Source organism: Panthera uncia, chromosome B1, assembly GCF_023721935.1.
Source record: "Panthera uncia isolate 11264 chromosome B1, Puncia_PCG_1.0, whole genome shotgun sequence".
In the NCBI taxonomy this organism is placed as follows: Eukaryota; Metazoa; Chordata; class Mammalia; order Carnivora; family Felidae; genus Panthera; species Panthera uncia.
The window spans coordinates 125,110,692-125,134,241 of NC_064811.1; the positions used below are offsets into that span (position 1 = coordinate 125,110,692).

General features: G+C 36.3%; 1 protein-coding gene across 5 annotated transcripts in view; it reads right to left on the reverse strand.

Moving 5' to 3' along the window:
• The window catches only part of LRBA (LPS responsive beige-like anchor protein), a 785,855-nt gene that overhangs the window by 50,585 nt on the left and 711,720 nt on the right, over window positions 1-23,550 (reverse strand). The gene's annotated exons all lie outside the window — the stretch shown is intronic.

Genomic DNA, 23,550 nt, shown 5'->3' on the forward strand with positions numbered 1-23,550 from the left:
GCACAGGCAAGTTTGAGGGTTAAGAGGTACTAATTATAGGCAGTAGAACCACAACTGTCACCTGAAAATGTCATTCTATACTTCTGGCTTGTTTCACATTGAAAATCAACTTTGTGTTTTCACAGCGGGTCTAAGCACCTGGCAAGGGCACTGAGGGTGAGGTCATCCTTTAGTACTGTGTAAGCTGTTCTATAAAACCCATGAAACCTTCTCATCTTGCTCAGTGATATGAAACAGAAACCAGCTATTACAATCAGAAATTGTCCTTTTTGGCTTCATCTCTGTTTTCTTGCATTTTTTTCTCCTGCTTGCATCATCCCTGATGACTAAAGCTAATCTTTTACAGGTATAGAGAAAACCTATTGCTGCTTTGATTCTAGGCCCCATTTCATCGTGGGAAGTAGAAAGGAGGAAAAAAGAAACATAGCACCTGTGAAAATGGCTTGATGCTATTATTTTTGCCATAGAAAGAGCATTATTGTTGACAGTCTCTTTGAACTTAGGTGGCTAAACAACAAAGTAAAAGCCATATGTTGCATCCAAGCATGAGACAGTTAAAACAGGGACTAACTAAACATAAGAAACATGTGCATGCTCTTTCTGAAAGATGTGTACATGCACCCTTTGCAAGGCAATCCCTTACCATGGATCTTCCTGTACACCTAGCACAGATGCTCACTTCCCAATCACCAACAACTCCTTCATCATGGGAAACTACTAAATGCCAGATGCTATCACTATCTCTAATTACTTTATTTGTTTACTTGTTTATGCCAGTCTCTTCCACTAAAATACAAGATCTATGAGAGCAAGGACCTGATCTATCTATCTACTTTACTGTTAGATCCCTAAATTGGGTGAATGATATATAGTACGTGTGAGGAGACAGAAGGAAGCAAATATACACAAAGACTGTCTCAACACCATGACAGTATTCTGAAGTTCCAGGTTAAATGAATGAGGAAAACTTCTCAAATTCATAAGAGAATATATGTTCATCATGTTATTTTTTTAATCCTTAAGAAAATAGATCCTTAATTTTTATATGCTCTGTAGGACTACAGGCAATTAATATTTCATAAACAAGGAACTATAATCATTATCCAGGATTAATTTCCTTTTTTTATTCGTTGAGGATACCACTCGTAGTCCTTTACAGTGAATCTTGTAGGAAACAATGACAGCAATTCATTCATTTATGCGTTCAATAATCGTCAACTATGCACATAGCAGTATTAGGTCTCAATGTTTCAGTCCTTGAATGCATTCCCAATATAGAAAGCAGGGCAAATACACTCAGAAGGTTATACAGTTGTTTCAATGAGTTCAAGGAGTGCTCTATCATTTGCTTAGGCAGAAGAGATTGGAAAACACCTCTGTGAAAGCTGAGTGGTATGGTGGAAGATGGGTTTTGAAGTTAAACAGACCATGTTCAAATCCTGAATGCATACCACTTATAAGCTCTGTGATCCAGGTAAGTTATTTAATAACCTCTCTAAGTTTCAATTTTCTCTCATGTAAAATGTACACAATAATAGTATCTACAACATGCTATATTAAGAATTAAATGATATTTACATAAAAACCATAGCAAAATGCTTGGTATAGATTAGACCCACAATATGCAGTCAACAAGTATTCATTAAGGGCTGATAATACCAACAAATATTTATTTAGTACTTACTATTTACCAGGAATTTTTCTAAGTGGTTTACTATCTTTTATCAGCTAATCTTTAAACTATATGATGTGAGTCCTTTACTATACCCATCTTATCTATAAAGATAAAGAAAATAATGCACAAAGAACTTAAATATCTTGTCCAAGGTCATACAAATGGCAGACTCAAAATTTGCACCTAAGCAGCATGATTCTAAAGCTAATACTCTGGGCCATTAAGCTATCCTTTCTTCTTATCTTTTAGGTACTATACCAAGGTCTAGGGTACAAAAAGACTGAGCACCAAAAAGCAGGAGCCTACAACCTAATGAATGAATTAATAAGTTATCTCTATTATCATCATCATCATCATCATCACCATCATCATCACCATCTTCATCACAAAGTATGTTCAGACACAGTTAGTAAAGTAGCACAGCTAGGCAAGTTTGGTTTTAATAGCAGGAGATAAGACTGTTGTTAGACTTTAGAAATAAGAAAAGGAGCCAATAGGGAGCAAGGAACAGAGACTAGGATCATTTCAGAACTTCTAAAATGTTTTTGATCAGTGAAATCAATTTATGATCAACATCAGGACAATCTTGAAGAAGAAAAAGTATCACACCATGGGAGAGCTTGAAGCCCAGAGGTAGTCACAAAGAAACAGGTGGGATTGCTATTTTATGATACACTGATTTATGGACAAATAGGAATGTGAGTTTTAAATTTCTTTTAAGAAGAGTTGGCAAAACCAGTGCCATTGCCCTTGACTGCTGCTTTTGGTGGTCCCTGCCCAAAGGCCCTCATGTCTTTTTTCCTATTTAAATAAAGTAGAGGGAGGAAGAGATAACTTCCATACTTGGCCTGTGGCATCAGATGGCTAAGAGTGTTAATCTGGACTTTGTCATTTATCTGCTGTGTGATTTAGCTTAATCTCTGTCCGTCATCTACAAAGTAGAGAATAATACCCAGTTCACAGAATCATTTATAAAATTAAATAATACTTACAAAGTATTTAGTACAGTATTTTAGCACATACAAAGCACTAAATAAAATGCTGCATTATCAGGTTTGGGGCTCAGTATGATCCCCATCTAACACAGCTAAAATAGCGAAGGAAAGGAAGAAATGTTTCAGGAATGAATAATGATAATGATGAACATATTATTTTAGGAAACTGGAGTATGGCTCAAGATTTCAAAATATACTTCAGTGCTAAGCACCCAGAGACAAAAATATCTCTTTGAAGGTTCAGACACCAGTCCAAATCAAAAGGGATTATAAATCTCAGTCTTTATGGAAGTCATTGTGTTTGAAAAAAAGAGATAAGTATGTGAGCCAGGGACTAAGGAAAAATCAACAGGTCATAGAGTACGGGGACTTTGACCAATGAAGAAAAAAGCCAGACTAGTTCTTTTCTTTTGAACTTGCATATTTTCGAGAGTAGTAAAGAAATGAATGGAAATACAAGTTTCTGTTAGGAGAGCTAGTTTGCCATGAGAAAATATATTTTATGTGACATGTGGAATCTAAAGAGACAGTGATAGCAATCTACTCATGTTGAGATATCCAATGAGCAAAAGAAAACCCAAGACTGGTTCTAAAATGAAAGATGAGTATTGATTTAATTATAATTCATAAAAGAGAAATGTCAGTCAGTGGTTTTACATCTTTCTCTCTCCCTGTATATATGTATTTTTAAGCAGCAGAAATGGCTTCCTTTTTCCAAATGCAATATAACATGAAACCCCAGTATGTTAAAAATATAGGTATAGGGCTATCTACTTTAAAAGTGGATAAAGCCATCCTTAATAAGCTTCCTTTGCAGCTCCTGAGGCAATTCTGAGAAATCTTAGTGCTCTGCACACAGTATGAAACTCACTGGTTAAACTCCAGGAAGAAAATACATGAGACACAAAAGGACCTAGAGCTGGCCCTTGGGAAATAGTCATATTTAGGGCATCATACAAAAAACTAATGAAGAAAACAGAAGAGGAAGAGTTAGGAGTAGGGGAGCAGGATCGGGTGATACAGAAGCCGTAAGGTGAGAGTTCCAAACAGAATGATCAGTAACATTAACTACTACAGAGAAACTAAGAATAATGACATTATTGCATATTAATCTTAATTATAGATATAAGCTTAATGTAACTGATCTTGATAATACATGTCTTGCTTTGTATTTTACATTGTTTTGAAATAAAAAGGATATGATGGTAAGACAACTTTCAAAAATATCAATGTTCTTTTTTAACATTTTTTTAAGTCTTAAAATTTTAGTAGAATTTGTGCATTCCTCTTTCAGGAAAAGGTTTTTTCAGGTCATGTATATAGTGGTCTGATTATTCTCTCAATGACAGAATAAAAACTGTGTTATCCCACACAAGTTAAATAATTATTTTCTTTCCAAGTCCTCCCAACATCTAAAAAGACTGCAGAATTCTTAGACACAAATATTTTAACTCTGGACTAACCTTTGGGTTCTTGGTGATAAATATACGATAGAAGGGCCTTTTCAAGTGTGAAAATTATGGAGTAAGATTGTAAGGTAATGATTATAACCTCAAAGTCCTTTTATTTCATTTTAAGTAGGCTCCATGCCCAACTTGGGGCTTGAACTCGGACCCTGAGATCAAGAGTAGCACACTTTATCGACTGAGCCAGCTAGCTGTCCCTGTAATCTCAAATTCTTGTAGTCACACTTTATATCATCAACTGACAGTTCTAGATTCTTTTCATTGTTTCTACAACTCACCTACCATTTGTCATTCACCCTGGTCTCTGTAGCAGTCTAAACTGTCGATCACACCCTAGTTTCTTGACATTGTCTCTTCTGTGGCTTTCACGGCTTTGCCCCAGGCTGGTTCTTTAACCTTCTTTATTCTCTGTCTTCTACTGATTTCTGTTCTTTCTCATCAATAAATGAACTCATCCCTGCAAGTTCTCTGCTAGCACTCTGATATTATCAATCTACACTTTCTGCCCTGGAAATTTTTTCTGTCACAACTACAAATCTTTCTTCTATGAGCAAGATTTTCATATCTAAAACCAGAGGATTATTGATTTCTATGAAGTGCCCATTTACACTGCTGCCTAATGGCCATCTATGTATACTGTGCATATGGTATGCATCAGCACACCTAAAATTAACGTGTCTAAAATCTGGAAAAACTAATTTTATTCTAGCATTCTTTAGTCTAGGGTTAACCTTCTTTTTTGATTTTTCTTTTATGCTCAGATTCTTACTTTAAAAATTTTATCTCCTCCTTTCATAGATAATCAGTCACCAGACCCAATCACTTGCTTTATAAAGTCTCTCATATCCATCACTCATTTCTGAATCCAAGCCCCTTATAATTTCAGGTATTGAGGATTACAATAATCTCTTTAGTTTCTTCCTTCAACATATCCTGCAGAATTAAGTTTCCCCAAACCCTCCTTTATGCAATATTCTCTTGATCAAATGTCTTTGATTAATCCCCGGTCATTAAAAGGTAAAGGCCTAATGGCAAGCAATAAAGGTTTTCTCACATCTCTCAACTTTTATTACCTCATCCAATTCCCTCATACAGTGTTCTTTTTCAGTAACGCTGCTCTTCTTACACACATATAACCAGCTCTTTCTCCCTTATATTTTCTCGCATGGGACTGCCCGCTTCTAGAATGGTCACCCTCATCTACAATTTTCTGAGTCCCACCCCTCTCTAGAAAACCTTGCTTGAGTTCCACCTATTTGGTGTACTTATTCCCAAATCTTATAGCCTGTTAATTTTGCTGATTACACACTTGATTCAAGCTTCCTTGTCATATTTTGTGACTTCTCATACATTACTAGTCTGTCTCTTCAATTATACCATAAAAGATGAGAATGTCGTATATTTTAGTGGTGTGAAACTGGTAGAACACCACCTTGCACACAGTATTCACACAACAAAAAAGTATACCAAGTGCCTATTATACATAACTGGCTCACCCAGACCCTTATGCCTCACCTAGGTTTGAACTAGGGACAAAACCAAGCTTCAGACATGAGTACAGTTCTTGACAAGGCCAAATGTGGGCAAGGGGGAGAATAGGGAATGTAAGGGAAGTCTGCTAACTGGTATTAGTAAGAGACCAAGGATTCTTACAGGGAATGTCTGAAAGATGCCAATGAAGGCAGTAATTCTCATTTCTTCACCCTAACACAGCTGAGGGATGTGACAACACTTCAGTGTTTCACTATACAGGATTCTTAAGGGCTATGTGAGAAATTCTGGGGGATTATGTGTGATTTGAAAAAGCCCCTCAAGGAGATCCTGGGAAGATGGCAGGGTAGGAGGACGCTGGGCTTACCGCGTGTCCTGCTGATCACTTAGATTCCACATACACCTGCCTAACTAACCCAGAAAACCACCAGAGGACTAGCAGAACGGAGTCTCCGGAGCCAAGCTCAGAAGAGAGGCCCATGGAAGAGGGTAGGTAGGGCTGCGAGGTGGTGTGCGCTCCACAGACTGGTGGGAGGGAGCCGGGGTGGAGGGGCGGCCCGCCAGCCAAGCAGAACCGAGTCTGGCTCACAAAAGCGGAGGGGCCGGTGGAGTGTGTCCCGACAGCAAGCGGGACTTAACATCTGGAAGGTTATAAGTTAACAGCTCTGCACGGAAAACAGGAGGGCTGGAGGACAACGGGAGGGAGAGTTGTTGAGGCCCAGATGACAGAGCTCAGCTTGGCGGGGAACAGAGGCACTCACCAGCGCCATCTCCCTCGCCCATCCCCCAGCCAAAATCCCAAAGGGAACCAGTTCCTGCCAGGGAACTTGCCTGCACCGAGCAAACACCCAAAGCTGTGATTCTGCGGATCCATCCCTCCAGCGGGTCTGATTCCCTCCCGGTGCCCCTCCCGAAGCATCTCTGAAGGAAAAGCGAGCTAAGCCTGCCCCTCCCGCCCCTGTGCACCCTGCCGATCCACCCCAGCTAATACGCCAGATCCCCAGCACCACAAGCCTGGCAGTGTGCAAGCAGCCCAGATGGGCCACGCCACCCCACAGTGAATCCTGCCCCTAGGAGAGGGGAAGAGAAGGCACACACCAGTCTGACTGTGGCCCCAGCAGTGGGCTGGGGGCAGACATCAGGACTGACTGTGGCCCCGCCCACCAACTCCAGTTATACACCACAGCACAGGGGAAGTGCCCTGCAGGTCCTCACCACTCCAGGGACTATCCAAAATGACGAAACGGAAGAATTCCCCTCAGAAAAAAGTCCAGGAAATAACAACAGCTAACGAACTGATCAAAAATTATTTAAACAATATAACAGAAAGTGAATTTAGAATAATAGTCATAAAATTAATCACTGGGCTTGAAAACAGTATAAAGGACAGCAGAGAATCTCTTGCTACAGAGATCAAGGGACTAAGGAACAGCCAGGAGGAGCTAAAAAATGCTGTCAACGAGCTGCAAAATAAAATGGAGACAACTACGGCTCGGATTGAAGAGGCAGAGGAGAGAATAGGTGAACTAGAAGATAAAATTATGGAAAAAGAAGAAGCTGAGAAAAAGAGAGATAAAAAAATCCAGGAGTATGAGGGGAAAATTAGAGAACTAAGTGATGCACTAAAGAGAAATAATCTACGCATACCTGGCATTCTAGAGGAGGAAGAGAGAGGGAAAGGTGCTGAAGGTGTACTTGAAGAAATCATAGCTGAGAACTTCCCGGATCTGGGGAAGGAAAAAGGCATTGAAATTCAAGAGGCACAGAGAACTCCCTTCAGACGTAACTTGAATCGATCTTCTGCATGACATATCATAGTGAAACTGGCAAAATACAAGGATAAAGAGAAAATTCTGAAAGCAGCTAGAGATAAACGTGCTCTAAATATAAAGGGAGACCTATAAGACTCGTGACCGATCTCTCTACTGAAACTTGGCAGGCCAGAAAGCAATGGCAGGAGATCTTCAATGTGATGAACAGAAAAAATATGCAGCCGAGAATCCTTTATCCAGCAAGTCTGTCATTTAGAATAGAAGGAGACATAAAGGTCTTCCCAAACAAACAAAAACTGAAGGAATTTGTCACCACTAAACCAGCCCTACAAGAGACTCTAAGGGGGATCCTGTGAGACAAAGTGCCAGAGACATTGCTACAAGCATGAAACCTACGGACATCACAATAACTCTAAACCCATATCTTTCTATAATAACACTGAATGTAAATGGACTAAATGCGCCAACCAAAAGTCATAGGGTATCAGAATGGATAAAAAAAACAAGACCCATCTATTTGCTGCCTACAAGAGACTCATTTTAGACCTGAGGACACCTTCAGATTGAGAGTGAGGGGATGGAGAATTATTTCTCATGCCACTGGAAGTCAAAAGAAAGCTGGAGTAGCCATACTTCTATCAGACAAACTAGACTTTAAATTAAAGTCTGTAACAAGTGATGAAGAAGGGCATTATATAATAATCACAGGGTCTATCCATCAGGAAGAGCTAACAATTATAAATGTCTATGCGCCAAATACAGGAGCCCCCAAATATTTAAAACAATTACTCACAAACATACGCACCCTTATTGATAAGAATGTGGTAATTGCAGGGGACTTTAACACTCCACTTACAGAAATGGATAGATCATCTAGACACATGGTCAATAAAGAAACAAGGGCCCTGAATGATACATTGGATCAGATGGACTTGACAGATATATTTAGAACTCTGCATCCCAAAGCAACAGAATATACTTTCTTCTCGAGTGCACATGGAACATTCTCCAAGATAGATCACATACTGGGTCACAAAACAGCCCTTCATAAGTATACAAGAATTAAATTCATACCATGCATACTTTCAGACCACAATGCTATGAAGCTTGAAATCAACCACAGGAAAAAGTCTGGAAAACCTCCAAAAGCATGGAGGTTAAAGAACACCCTACTAACGAATGAACGGGTCAACCAGGCAATTAGAGAAGAAATTAAAAAATATATGGAAACAAATGAAAATGAAAATACAACAATCCAAACGCTTTGGGATGCAGCGAAGGCAGTCCTGAGAGGAAAATACATTGCATTCCAGGCCTATCTCAAGAAACAAGAAAAATCCCAAATACAAAATCTAACAGCACACCTAAAGGAAATAGAAGCAGAACAGCAAAGACAGCCTAAATCCAGCAGAAGAAGAGAAATAATAAAGATCAGAGCAGAAACAAACAATATAGAAACTAGAAAAACTGTAGAGCAGATCAATGAAACCAAGAGTTGGTTTTTTGAAAAAATAAACAAAATTGATAAACCTCTAGCCAGGCTTCTCAAAAAGAAAAGGGAGATGACCCAAATAGATAAAATCATGAATGAAAATGGAATTATTACAACCAATCCCTCAGAAATACAAGCAATTATCAGGGAATACTATAAAAAATTATATGCCAACAAACTGGACAACCTGGAAGAAATGGACAAATTCCTAAACACCCACACACTTCCAAAACTCAATCAGGAGGAAATAGAAAGCTTGAACAGACCCATAACCAGCGAAGAAATGGAATCAGTCATCAAAAATCTCCCAACAAATAAGAGTCCAGGACCAGATGGCTTCCCAGGGGAGTTCTACCAGACGTTTAAAGCAGAGATAATACCTATCCTTCTCAAGCTATTCCAAAAAATATAAAGGAAAGGAAAACTTCCAGACCCATTCTATGAAGCCAGTATTACTTTGATTCTTAAACCAGACAGAAACCCAGTAAAAAAAGAGAACTACAGGCCAATATCCCTGATGAATATGGATGCAAAAATTCTCAATAAGATACTAGCAAATCAAATTCAACAGCATATAAAAGGAATTATTCACCATGATCAAGTGGGATTCATTCCTGGGATGCAGGGCTGGTTCAACATTTGCAAATCAATCAATGTGATCCATCACATTTATAAAAAATATATATATAAGAATCATATGATCCTGTCAATCGATGCAGAAAAGGCTTTTGACAAAATTCAGCAACCTCTCTTAATAAAAACCCTTGAGAAAGTCGGGATAGAAGGAACATACTTAAAGATCATAAAAGCCATTTATGAAAAGCCCACAGCTAACATCATCCTCAATGGGGAAAAACTGAGAGCTTTTTCCCTGAGATCAGGAACACGACAGGGATGTCCACTCTCACTGCTGTTGTTTAACATAGTGTTGGAAGTTCTAGCATCAGCAATCAGGCAACAAAAGGAAATCAAAGCATCAAAATTGGTAAAGATGAAGTTAAGCTTTCGCTTTTTGCAGATGACATGATATTATACATGGAAAATCTGATAGACTCTACCAGAAGTCTGCTAGAACTGATACATGAGTTTAGCAAAGTTGCAGGATACAAAATCAATGTATAGAAATCAGTTGCATCCTTATACACTAACAATGAAGCAACAGAAAGACAAATAAAGAAACTGATCCCATTCACAATTGCACCAAGAAGCATAAAATACCTAGGAATAAATCTAACCAAAAATGTAAAAGATCTGTATGCTGAAAACTATAGAAAGCTTATGAAGGAAATTGAAGAAGATATAAAGAAATGGAAAGACATTCCCTGCTCATGGATTGGAAGAATATTGTCAAAATGTCAATACTACCCAAAGGTATCTACACATTCAATGCAATCCCAATCAAAATTGCACCAGCATTCTTCTCGAAACTAGAACAAGCAATCCTAAAATTCGTATGGAACCAGAAAAGGCCCCAAATAGCCAAAGTAGTTTTGAAGAAGAAGACCAAAGCAGGAGGCATCACAATCCCAGACTTTAGCCTCTACTACAAAGCTGTCATCATCAAGACAGCATGGTATAGGCACAAAAACAGACACATAGACCAATGGAATGGAATAGAAACCCAGAACTAGACCCACAAACGTATGGCCAACTAATCTTTGACAAAGCAGGAAAGAATATCCAATGGAAAAAAGACAGTCTCTTTAACAAATGGTGCTGGGAGAACTGGACAGCAACATGCAGAAGATTGAAACTAGACCACTTTCTGACACCATCCACAAAAATAAACTCAAAATGGATAAAGGACCTGAATGTGAGACAGGAAACCATCAAAACCCCAGAGGAGAAAGCAAGAAAAGACTTCTCTGACCTCAGCTGCAGCAATTTCTTACTTGACACATCCTCAAAGGCAAGGGAATTAAAAGCAAAAATGAACTACTGGGACCTTATGAAGATAAAAAGCTTCTGCACAGCAAAGGAAACAACCAACAAAACTAAAAGGCAACCAACGGAATGGGAAAAGATATTTGCAAATGACACATCGGACAAAGGGCTAGTATCCAAAATCTATAAAGAGCTCACCAAACTCCACACCCGAAAAACAAATAACCCAGTGAAGAAATGGGCAGAAAACATGAATAGACACTTCTCTAAAGAAGACATCCGGATGGCCAACAGGCACATGAAAAGATGCTCAATGTCGCTCCTCATCAGGGAAATACAAATCAAAACCACACTCAGATATCACCTCACGCCAGTCAGAGTGGCCAAAATGAACAAATCAGGAGACTATAAATGCTGGAGAGGATGTGGAGAAACGGAAACCCTCTTGCACTGTAGGTGGGAATGCAAACTGGTACAGCCACTCTGGAAAACAGTGTGGAGGTTCCTCAAAAAATTAAAAATTGACCTACCCTATGACCCAGCAATAGTACTGCTAGGAATTTACCCAAGGGATACAGGAGTACTGATGCATAGGGACACTTGTACCCCAATGTTTATAGCAGCACTCTCAACAATAGCCAAATTATGGAAAGAGCCTAAATGTCCATCGACTGATGAATGGATAAAAAAATTGTGGTTTATATACACAATGGAGTACTACGTGGCAATGAGAAAGAATGAAATATGGCCCTTTGTAGCAACATGGATGGAACTGGAGAGTGTGATGCTAAGTGAAGTAAGCCATACAGAGAAAGACAGATACCATATGGTTTCACTGTTATGTGGATCCTGAGAAACTTAACAGAAACCCATGGGGGAGGGGAAGGGAAAAAAAAAGAGGTTAGAGTGGAAGAGGGCTAAAGCGTAAGAGACTCTTAAAAACTGAGAACTGAGGGTTGATGGGGGGTGAGAGGGAGGGGAGGGTGGGTGATGAGTATTGAGGAGGGCAACTTTTGGGATGAGCACTAGGTGTTGTATGGAAACCAATTTGACAATAAACTTCATATATTGAAAACAAAAGTAATTAAAAAAAAAAAAAGATAAAGCCCCTGAAAGTAATTTTATTTATCACTTTTTCTTCACTTTTCCCTTCAGCCTTTTGTATAAAGCAACAGAAAATATAGAGGCACAACTGAGGTTTGAAATCACAGGAAACATACAGGTAGAAGATTCAGGAAAGTAGGTTGGTAATACGGTAGCTTAATAACTCTACCACATGCCTAAACTGTTTTGAATGAACTTTGCTTCATCTAGATAGTTTTGGTTCCAGGTGATAAAAATTTGTTTATTATGTTAAATTTCTATTATGAAATAGGATAATGAATCCCCATGTACCCCTTAGTCAATTTCAATAATTATTACACATTTGGCCTTAGGCTATCTCATAGAGGGTTCAGCTTAGGCAATGTGCTAGGAAGATTCACTGAAAAACAAGAGTGTTCCTGTTTTTAAGCAGTTTTTTTTTTCACCTCTACTGTAAAACTACATTGAGGAAAAAATATCCTACAATGACCAAAAAATTGTGAATATTAGCCAGCAGGTTTCATCTTTCTTAAGAGTCAAACACTCCTGGGCTTGCAAGAGATGTTCAATCCTCAAGTTGCAAATTTGATTATGTGATTTCTCTAGGTAAAATCCTTCCATCCAAATTCCTTTCCACGGGGTTGCACCACTCATGGGGTTAAGTATGCAGACACTGAAATCAGACTGCTTAATTCAAAATCTTAGCTTTATCACATATTAGTTGAGTGACTTTGGGCAAGTAACTTAACCTTCTGTGACTGTGTTTCCTCATCTAAAAATGGTGATAATAGAGTGGATATTTTATTGTTTTTTATGAAGATTAAATGAGATGATATAAAACACTTAGAACAATTCTTGACACAAAGCAAACTATAAATAAGTGTTTGATGTATATATATTATATATATACAATATATACATTATATATGTATAAAATAAGTGTTGATGTATATACATATATAAAATATATATGACTTAGTTAACACAGTGCTGGTTGAGGTTAAGTAAGCATTCATAACTGTTACCAACCAGTCATAATTAAGATTAATAATAACATAGCCCTTGCCTATACTTCCAGTCTCACCCTCTGCCTCTGGTCATCTCATACTGTATAATGTGAGATGCAATGTGTCACACTGCCTTTGTATAGATTGTTTTCTTTTCCTGTTTTTTTTTTTTTTTTTTTTCTATTTCTTTTCTCTGTGTGGTTGCCTCCTTATCATTCTTTAAGACTTAGCTCAGGCATCTCTGCCTTCTGGGAAAGCTCATTTTTGATCTCATCCAGACTGTTGCTGTCCCTCCTTGCTGCTCTTAGAGCAGTGTGTACTGATCCCTACTACTTACTTATCTAATATTCTAATTACTCGTTAATAATTTTTGCCTTATTGACTAGGCTGTGAGTCTCCTTGAGACCAGAGACTATCAAATATTTTTGTGCTTCTGGGGGCTTGACATACAGTAGTTGCTCAATAAATATTTACTGAAAGAATGAATGGCCATTCAAGTCAACATAATTCAGCAGGGATCCAGCCAAGATACACTCCTACGACTATTACGAAGCAGCCCTACATTGAATAAAACATTCTATTAAACATTTCTACTAAAAATTACTTAACATTCTTATTCATCAATTCCCAATTATTTCTGCAAATAGCACGTTACTACTTTCTATAATAAAACCTGAGTTCGGCAGGCAGCATTCCAGATGTTGAAATACATAGTAATAAAAAAGACTATGCAAATACTCTGAGACATTCCAGTAAAACCACATATTTATATTTTATAAACAGCATCTCAGATATTACCTAGAGAATTTATTAATGGATTTCCAAATGGAAATATTATGAAAATATTTTCAACAAGCTGTGTATTCCATTGTTTTCTGGGCCAACTATTGCATACCTGCATGATTTTATAGCTGTATCCAGAGAGGGAGAGAATATGTATAGAGAGAGAATATAGATACACACACTAGAGAAAGTAAAAGAAAGAAAGAAAGGAAAGGAAATAAAAGTAGACTTGGCTTAGTGACAATGTGGTATTTGGCTTCAATTTAATAATGACTATTTTAGTCTCTCAGAACTGGTCTTTTTAATCTAAGAGAGAAAACAAGTTAAATCAGCATAACACTTAGTAACCAACAATAAAGTTGTAAAATTTTATTTTAAGATGGGTTTGGAAGAGAAATAACTTAAAAATTTGGATGCAATTAAGGTAAACACATTATGTACACTGTTTCTTTTAAGCACACAACTCTGCAATTGCATTTTATCCCCTATATGTTTACATCTAAAAGCACTAGAAAATTGGGATAGAGAAACTGAAAAGAATAACTTATTAAGTAAACACATTCCATTTATTAACATATCAAGATTTTCTGTCATTACCTAAATTAAATTCTACAAAGTGGTCTCAAGATTCTAGAGTAATTCTTTACCAAGAAAGGTTTAAAAATCCAAATAAGACTTTATATTTTATATTTCAGAATTCACTTTTCAGTATTTAAAAAAGAGTCACATTAAGAACATTCACTGATTTCTACTGTTACATATAATTATTACTTGTGCCACTTTTTCTCTTGCCTTTCACACATTTGATCTTAAGTTGAGGACCACTTGCCAAATATTTGACAGGTTTCCACTCAATGTTTACCGACTGTCTAGTTGACCAGCCTCAGTGCTCTTTGGAGCCACAGTTAAAAATCTAGTTTTGGCGGGGGGAACATGGGTGGCTCAGTCGGTTAATCATCCAACTCTTGATTTCAGTTCAGGTCATGATCTCACAGTTTGTGGGATTGAGCCCTGGGTGAAGCTCTGTGCTGACAGCACAGACCCTGCTTGCGATTCTCTCTCCCCTCGAGCCCCCCCACCCTCTCTGCCCCTCCCCCACTCATGCTGTCTCTCTCAAATAAAACTTTAAAAAAATCTAGCTTTGGTATCAGCAAATTAAAAAAGTATACTAATCAAATGATTACTTAATCATAATATGTTTAACTTTGTGCTTAATTCCTAAAGGACAAAAATCCTGATAATATGAACTACTTACTAAGGCTAAAAGAGGACCCATAACAAGTAAATGTACTTGATAAGAAATACATGAAGATTGCAAAAGAGAAAATTATCTATATAATAAATATGGTTTTGTTTGGATAACCTCTCTAGCTGGTTTTAAAAAAAAGCAAAGCATCATTTACAAACATTGAGAAATCAGACTCTTTCTTAACCTAAGAAATGAAATATAGAGTTATTTTTTAGTAGAACAAAATTTTTAAAAGATCACATAATGAACCTAACTCAAATTATTTAAAAGGAATCTTTTAAGATTGAAATGTAAATATTCCAAGTGCCCTAGAAATAAAAAAAAGATAGAATTCAAACTTTGTAAAGCATAACTGTAAAATATAAATAGCCAATCAGGAAAAAAATGTCATGGATATACTGGTATGTCTTAAACTCAACCAGATATATGTTCAAAATAGAGACCAAACAGTATAGTGAAGAAATAAGTTAAACAGAAGTAACTCTCTGTAAACTTGGACTTGAAACATAATCTTTTTTTTTAATTTTGAGAAATTAGACATATAGAAAAATAAAAATTTAGTTGAGTCAAATTTTTATGTTTTCAACTAAAGACTATGCTTTTTTTTTTTTTTTAATTTTTTTTTCAACGTTTTTTATTTATTTTTGGGACAGAGAGAGACAGAGCATGAACGGGGGAGGGGCAGAGAGAGAGGGAGACACACAGAATTGGAAACAGGCTCCAGGCTCCGAGCCATCAGCCCAGAGCCTGACGCGGGGCTCGAACTCACAGACCGCGAGATCGTGACCTGGCTGAAGTCGGACGCTTAACCGACTGCGCCACCCAGGCGCCCCTAAAGACTATGCTTTTGACTCTACTTCTATAAATTTTTATAAGGAAAGAATCAGATGAATGCAAAATTATTTAGACACAAATATTACAGTCTCCAACAGTAAAACTCAGGCAATAAAACTACTTAAACTATGATAATGGAATACTATGCAGCCATTAACATGAGTAAGTTGAACTAAGTGTATCTGACATGGAAACCAGACTATAATACACTGATTGAAAAAAAAAATCCTAATTACCAAAGAAGATGGTGTATGACCTCATTTAAGTAAAAAATTAAAATAAATAAAAATATTTAAACACACACATATATTTACATGTGTGATGTGAGTATACATATACTCAGTAAAACCGTGGTTTGCAAGCATAATTTGTTCCAAAAACATGCTTGTAATCCAAAGTATTTGTATATCAAAGTGAATTTCAAGAACCACTGGCTCAGGTGTGATCATGTGACATTCAGTGTCACATACTACTTGTATTGCAAGACATCGTTCATTTATCAAGTTAAAACTGATTAGAAATGTTTGCTTGTCTTGTGGAATACTCGCAGAACAAGTTACTTGCAATCTGATGTTTTACTGTACTTGAATATATATGCATAAAATCTGGGAGGGATGTACCAAACTATTATCAGCTGTTATCTGTGTGGGGAGTAGATGGAAAGATTTGCAGAATAAAAATTAATACTTTATTCACTTTTATACTGCTTAACATCTTACACAAAAAATGCATTATTTAAAAAAAAAAAACAACATGGGGTATCTGGATGGCTCAGTTGGTTAAGCATCCGACTTTGGCTCAGGTCATGATCTCATGGTTCTTGAGTTCAAGCCCCGTGTCAGGCTCTCTGTACTGACAGCTCAGAGCCTGGAACCTGCTTCAGATTCTATGTCTCCCTCTCTCTCTGCCCCTCCCCTGCTCGTGTTCTGTCTCTCACTCTCAAAACTTAATAAACATTAAAAAAAAATTTTAAAGAAAGAAAAACAGGGGTGCCTGAGTGCCTCAGTTGGTTAAGTGTCTGACTCTTGATTTTGGTCATGATCTTGGGGTTCGTGAGTTTGAGCTCTGCACCAGGCTCCACACTGACAGTGTAGAATCTGCTTGAGACCCTCTCTCTCTGCCCTCTCCTGCTTGTGCTCTCTTTCTCTGTCAAAATGAATAAACTTAAAAAAAAAAAATCTAAAAAAAATAAAAACAAAAAATTTTCCATTTTGAAAAAATCTTAAATAAAAAATATGAAAATCTAAATGAAAATCTGCCAATATTTGATACAGCTTTATGAAGTTTAATTTCTCCGTCAACATAGTAGCCAGAAGAATTTAATCATTTAGGAACAACTCCAGCTGATAAACTGGTGAAAAAGTGTGAAATCCAGAGATCTTACTACAAAGTTAATTTTGTTATTTGAGCTTATTTCCTAACTTATGTCAACCTGATTTCAAGGCACCATTCATTTAGCAATATTTTGTTATCACTTAGTATTAATTAAATATTTATAAAAGTATATAAATTTTATAAGTAAATTATATGTTTTTCACAATGCATTGCTTATCTGGAGGCATATACATGTCATGATGATGGTAAGGAGTACCTAAAGAACAAAGATAAAGGGTAGCTTGCTAAGTAAAGTAAAACTTATTTAAAAAATAAGAATACAGTAATTACTCAGCACAGAGGGAATATTAGGGAAGGAGAGGAATATTTTTACTTATATATTTATTCAATATATTATGGAAGTTAGTAAGGTAAAACATAAGGCAATTTTAAATTGTAAAAATATGCACAGATATCCCATTAGTGCATTTAACTGAACCCATACATTCCAGACACACATTAAATTGAGGCCTGGCCCAGCCTTACTACAATCTCCACTTCTTATAGCTGTCCATCCACTGCAAGCATAATCCCAGCTGCCAATCTGAAAGAAACCAGCTAGTCAGAGCAGACACAACCAACAGAAACAAACGTCACTCAATAACATTCAGCGGCACTGTGTTCATGGATAATTTCAAACAGTATCTCTGTCTAGAACATTGATGTGCTCATTCAAAACACCTCCATCTCTAGCTACTGGAAATGAGTAGATAAAGCAGCCTGCCTAGAAAAATAAGTGAAATGTTGTTTCAAAGAGGTTGCCAATGCTAAGAGGAAAACAGTGAAAATGTAGTGCAAATGTCTTAAGGAAAAGAAAAAATCAGGAGAGTTAATTTACTATATTCAGAACATGAAATAATTATTTCTCAAAATCAAACAAATGTGTTTAAAATCATTTAGTCTATTTTCTCAGTAATATTTGTGAGTATCCACTGTGTGAGAATAATAAAATGAGGTACAGTGAGAGATCAGATGACATGATCTTCGATCTCAAGGAACTTAAGAGTTGAAAGACAACACACACACACACACACACACACACACACACACACACACAGTTCCAATTACACAGTACTGGCGGGGATAGAGAGGGGTAAGGCAACAAATTTACTGTTATAGCACAGTTTAATAATACTTAACATGTAAATCATTTGCACTTGACTCCAGAATTTTCCAAATATGAACAGAATTTCAGTTGCTTCTTTGCAACAACAATGAAAACTAAAAACAGTGATTATATTCTAAGTAAACTTCCTCATCTTTGTTAGCAATGCTTTTAAAGTTGCTATTCTGAACATTTAGAAACCTATCATACTTTCAAATAATCTTATATAGATTTTTCAAATCCATGAAATTTTTTTCATCTCAACTCTTTCTAGAAGCTTGCATTCAGTTTAAAATTAAGAGAACAAAAGTTAATCACTTGCTTTGAGGCTACTTTTCACATTCTCAATTTAGAATGAAGATGGCATCTGAAGCAAAAGGGTTCATGATAGAAGTCATCAGCATGACAGAATGGCAGAGAATTCCTTGGGTAGCTGACAGCGTAAAAAAAAAAGATATTAATACCCTGCCTGCTTTATATCCTTGCATGTATAATTTAGCTACACCTATTAACTAAGACTGCAATATGCAATAATAACTAGCAAAATATAAGGATCAGCTTTACTGACAACTTTGATGTTCATTTAGTTGACTAAGGGAAACTTTATTTACTGTGGTTTTGATGTACAAGAAAGTCTGGCATAATTTCAAGTTATTTTTTTCTGTAGGTTTTCAATTAAAACTTGACTAATCCTTACTGTTTATTTGCCTTTTCATTGTATAGTTCCTGCCCTGCACTATGTCAAATATGCCATCTGTGTAACACACTTCTGGCCAGAGATACTTCAGAATTATTTTTGTAACACTCTGAATTGTGGCTGTATGAAATCTTAACTCACTGTATTCAATACTTCTAATTTACTCTGTTGCCACAATCATAGTAATCATGTTGTCTTATTGTCCTACTCTTAAATCTCACTGCAGTCACAACAAAGATTCCTGCCCCACCTGCTCAAAACAGACTTACAGCCCATTCCTCTAACTATTTAACAAATGTTAACAATGCTATAAATACCAATTGTGTTTATGCTTTCTGAAAGATTCACTGCAGGCAGTGTTCTGCAGTAGTGTTAGAGCTGAAACAAGTTGTTGACTCCCACCATGAAAGTGATTGAATTCTAAGCCAAAAATGCTTTTCCTTGGATAAGATATCTGATTTGCTACTGCTGTCATGAAACTGGGGTCATGTAAACTTAAACACTGCTGCTGCTGCTTTTGGAAAACAGACCTTCTTAGAGTGATTATGTGTTGCTAAAACAGCATTTGGAAGGATAAATTTGGAAGAGGGAAAACCAACCACTGACACTAAACACAACTTAAGGAAATTTTTCAGATTTTACTTTCACATTGTGAGCCCCATTGTATATAATTCTTTAAATTGAGCAATATCACCGCTCTCCTCCTCCTCTTCCCCACCCATCTATGTAAATAGAGCTGAGTTCCACTTTCAAAAGGAAATTAGTAACTAATTTCTGAACTCACATAAACATAAAATAACACTATTTGCTTGAAAAGTAAAGTAAAGGAGAAACGACCCTTCCAGAGGAAAAGTGGTGAAAACTTCTGGCAAGGTGCAAGATAACAAAACACAATTATCGTTCATATTAATGTCGTTCCTGAGCAACAGCTACCTACCTGAGCAATTTATTTTTCTGCCTTTCAACTTCTCCACCTCTTCTTCTAACCTTTCGCACACCTCAGGATTTGCCCTGCACTCCCTACACAATGGCAGGTCAAATCCCGTGCTGTGTCTGTATTTCCCCTTTTGTCAAAACCTATTATCAAATCCCATGCACAAAGAGCTGAATGATTGGAAAAGGTTGTTTAAAAAAAAAAAAGATATGTAATCAAATTACTGTATCTTTAATGGTGGAGTTTTAAACATTAGTAAAAGGTGAAGGATTCTGTGGCAGAGGATTTTTTTCTGTATATATCAAACCACATCTATTATAGGAACTATTATAGCTGACTTCAGTATGTGACTCTGGTATTAGTTAAAAAAATACAAATTTGGGGATGGGGGCTTTCTACTGTTTTACTTTATAGTTTTGCATAATTTAAATTTAGTTAAATAAATTAAATTTATAGTTATTATGCATTGCTTTGCTGAGTAAGTTTTAAAAGCCCTTTATATAACTATTTAATCACACACACACACACACACACACACACACACACACACACACACCTAAGTAGTGAACCCAGAGATCTAGAATTCATGGATATTGGGCCAAAAGCCTTCTTGATTTTAGAAAATGATGACAAGAATTACAATTAGCAGTGATATATCTAAAATATTTTCCCTACGAGTATAAGTGACCTTTTTGGTCCTCCTCAAATATGATGGGAAAAGAGAAGAAATAAACTCAAATTGTTAAAAGGTATTAAAAAAATCATAGCTCAGTGAATTAAATAACAAAATAAGAGATTGGAGGTACTCTGATTTCTGAGTGAGAAAAAGTTTAAGATATTAACATAACCAAAAACCAGAAAGTAATCATAAAAGATCTCTGAAGAGCCAAAAGCAAAGTCAATATCTTTATCCTCATGTTAACATGCCTTACTTGTTCAGATTTTCAAGAGGAGACTTTTTCCCTTCAAAAGAGAAAAAGAGTTGTCGATTGGTTGGCTTTTTCTCCTTGATTTTGAAGAGAAACAATTTTCAGAATATAGAAAGTAGCAAATGAAAGAACTCCATGATCTCACTAACCAAAGATAATGACCATTTTTGGTTAGACTGCCATATAAACATCTTTAAGTCTATAATTCCAGACGTGTCCTTATGCATACATACACATATAAAACTTGTATTTAAATGTTCATAACATGTTTTCCCAGGAATATGGCAAAATATATTTCCAAAGCAATATTTTTGACAATGTATAGCATTGTACTGTATGGATTTACCAGTATTTATTCAATCAGTTCTCTATTATTAGACATTTATGTGTTTGTTTGTTTGTTTGTTTGTTTGCTATTATGAACAACTATACAACTTAACATTTTTCTGCATACTTGTTCAATTACTGCTTTGGTTAACGTTCTTTGTAAATAATGCATGAATATTTTAAAAACTGGTATCGATTGCTATAAAGATTAAATTGATTTTCATCCTCACCAAATACATGACAATGATTGTTTTCTTTTATCTTTTTTTTTTCTAACTGCCAGAAACTATTCTGAGATTCTAATGTGAAAACAGAACCCTTTCCCAGAGGAGGGGGGGGGGTGAGAAAAAACTAGAGATTCATGACAATGTCTGCTTTCTAACATTAGGATTTTCATTATTTTTAATCTTAAATAATCTAACAGGCAAAAATATTGCATTTTAAACTGAATTTTATTGATTACTGGTGAGGATGAACTACTTATCATTTGTGGCTTGTATTTCATCTTTTGTGAATTATCTGTTCCTAAACTTTGTTATAGTTTTGGTTTTTTTTTTTTTTTTTTGGATGTATACAAACTTCAGTTTTTATGTAGTTAAGTGCATCAATTTCCTTAATGACTTTTGGTTTGATATTAGACTTACAAAATGGGCCTTCTCCATTCCAAGACTATAAAACTACTCACCTATATTATCTTCTAAGTTCTGTAGTTTCATTTTTTACATGCATAACATAATCTTTATTCTAAACAAATACATGTAATTCATTTTTAATTTCTTCCACTTTAAGATGTGAAACGGGAATCTAAATTAATTTATATCTAAACAATTAGCTAGCTGTCCCAACATCACATACTAAACATGATAGCCTTTTCCCACGTGACTTAAAATACCATTTTTATAAAAAATGCTCATATGTAATATGCCTATTTCTGGAAGCTCTATTCTATTCCACTGGACTTCAGTTCCTTCACTACGACATGTTGTCTTGATTACTGTAGTTTATATTTATGTATCTCGTAATCAAACCTATTTACTTTTTCTTTAATTTAGTTCTATCAAATCCGGTTTCTCAGGCTACTGCATTTAAGAAATTGTAGAGTAGGAGGATGGATGCCCAAAAGCTATACTTGACACAGTACAAGAAGCAAGACTGATAGCTTAAGGGTAGAAATAGAAAAATATATAAAAAGAGAGCATAAAAACTACAAAACAGCAGTATGGAATTGTTTAGTTTAAGGCCAAATATAGCACAGAACAATAACTAATAATAATTTTAAAAAACCATATTTGCTAATCTTCCCCACTTCTCATTACTGTCTTCCTGTAAAATGTCCTCTTTTCCTATAAACTGTATAACACCCATTGTTTTACAAATATACATGCAAGGTTTGGAACACCTGGGTGGCTCAGTTGGTTAAGCATCCAACTTCGGCTCAGGTCATGATCTCCCAGTTTGTGAGCTGGAGCCCCATATCAGGTGAGCTTGAGCCCTGCTTCAGGCTCTGTGCTGACAATGTGGAGCCTGTGTGGGATTCTTTCCCTCTCCCTCCTCTGCCCCTAGTGGGATTCTCTCTCTCTCTTTCCCTCTCTCTCTCTCAAAAATAATATAATATAATATAATATAATATAATATAATATAATATAATAAATATTTTAAAAAATTTAAAAAAAAGATTTATGAAACTTAACTATGTCCAAGGTGAGTCAAGTCTCAACAGATTTCAAATAATATGTATCATATATACCGCATTCATTAGCTTTAGAATAAGTTAAAATTAATAACAAAAAGATAACTAGATATCATGTATGAAGGCAAGCCCTCACTGAAGTGATGACCTTTAAGGTGAGGCATAAATGAGGAGGAACCAGAATGTGAAAATCTGGAATAATCAGAGAAAACAACCACCAAAAAAGGGTGCTAAGTCAATGAAAATCTTCATATGATCAGGAACAGAAACAAGGTCAGTATGGCAGGACACACGAATGAGTAAGAGAATAACCTGGCATGAGATCAGAGAGGTAGGCAAGGGCCAGATCACGTGGATCAAAGTGGATTTTAATCTGCTTACTGTGAAAGAGGAAGGTTTAAGTAAGGAGTGACTTGATCTGATTTACATTTTCAAAATAATATTCTGGCAGCTCTGTAGAAAATGGACTGTAGGCAGAAAGGGGTGACCAGGTGTATTAATACTAGCCAGGGGAGAGATGATGATGGTGGCTTAGATTAATGATAGACAGATATAAATGGTTTCCAAATATGTTTTGGAGATACCATCAACTTAGCTGCCATATTTTTAATTTATTATTTTTTAAAATTTACATTCAAGTTAGTTAGCATATAATGCAGTAATGATTTCAGGAGTGGAATCCAGTGATTCATCCCCTACATATAACACCCAGTGCTCATCCCAACAACAAGCACATCCCCTTGCCCACTTAGCCCATCCTCCA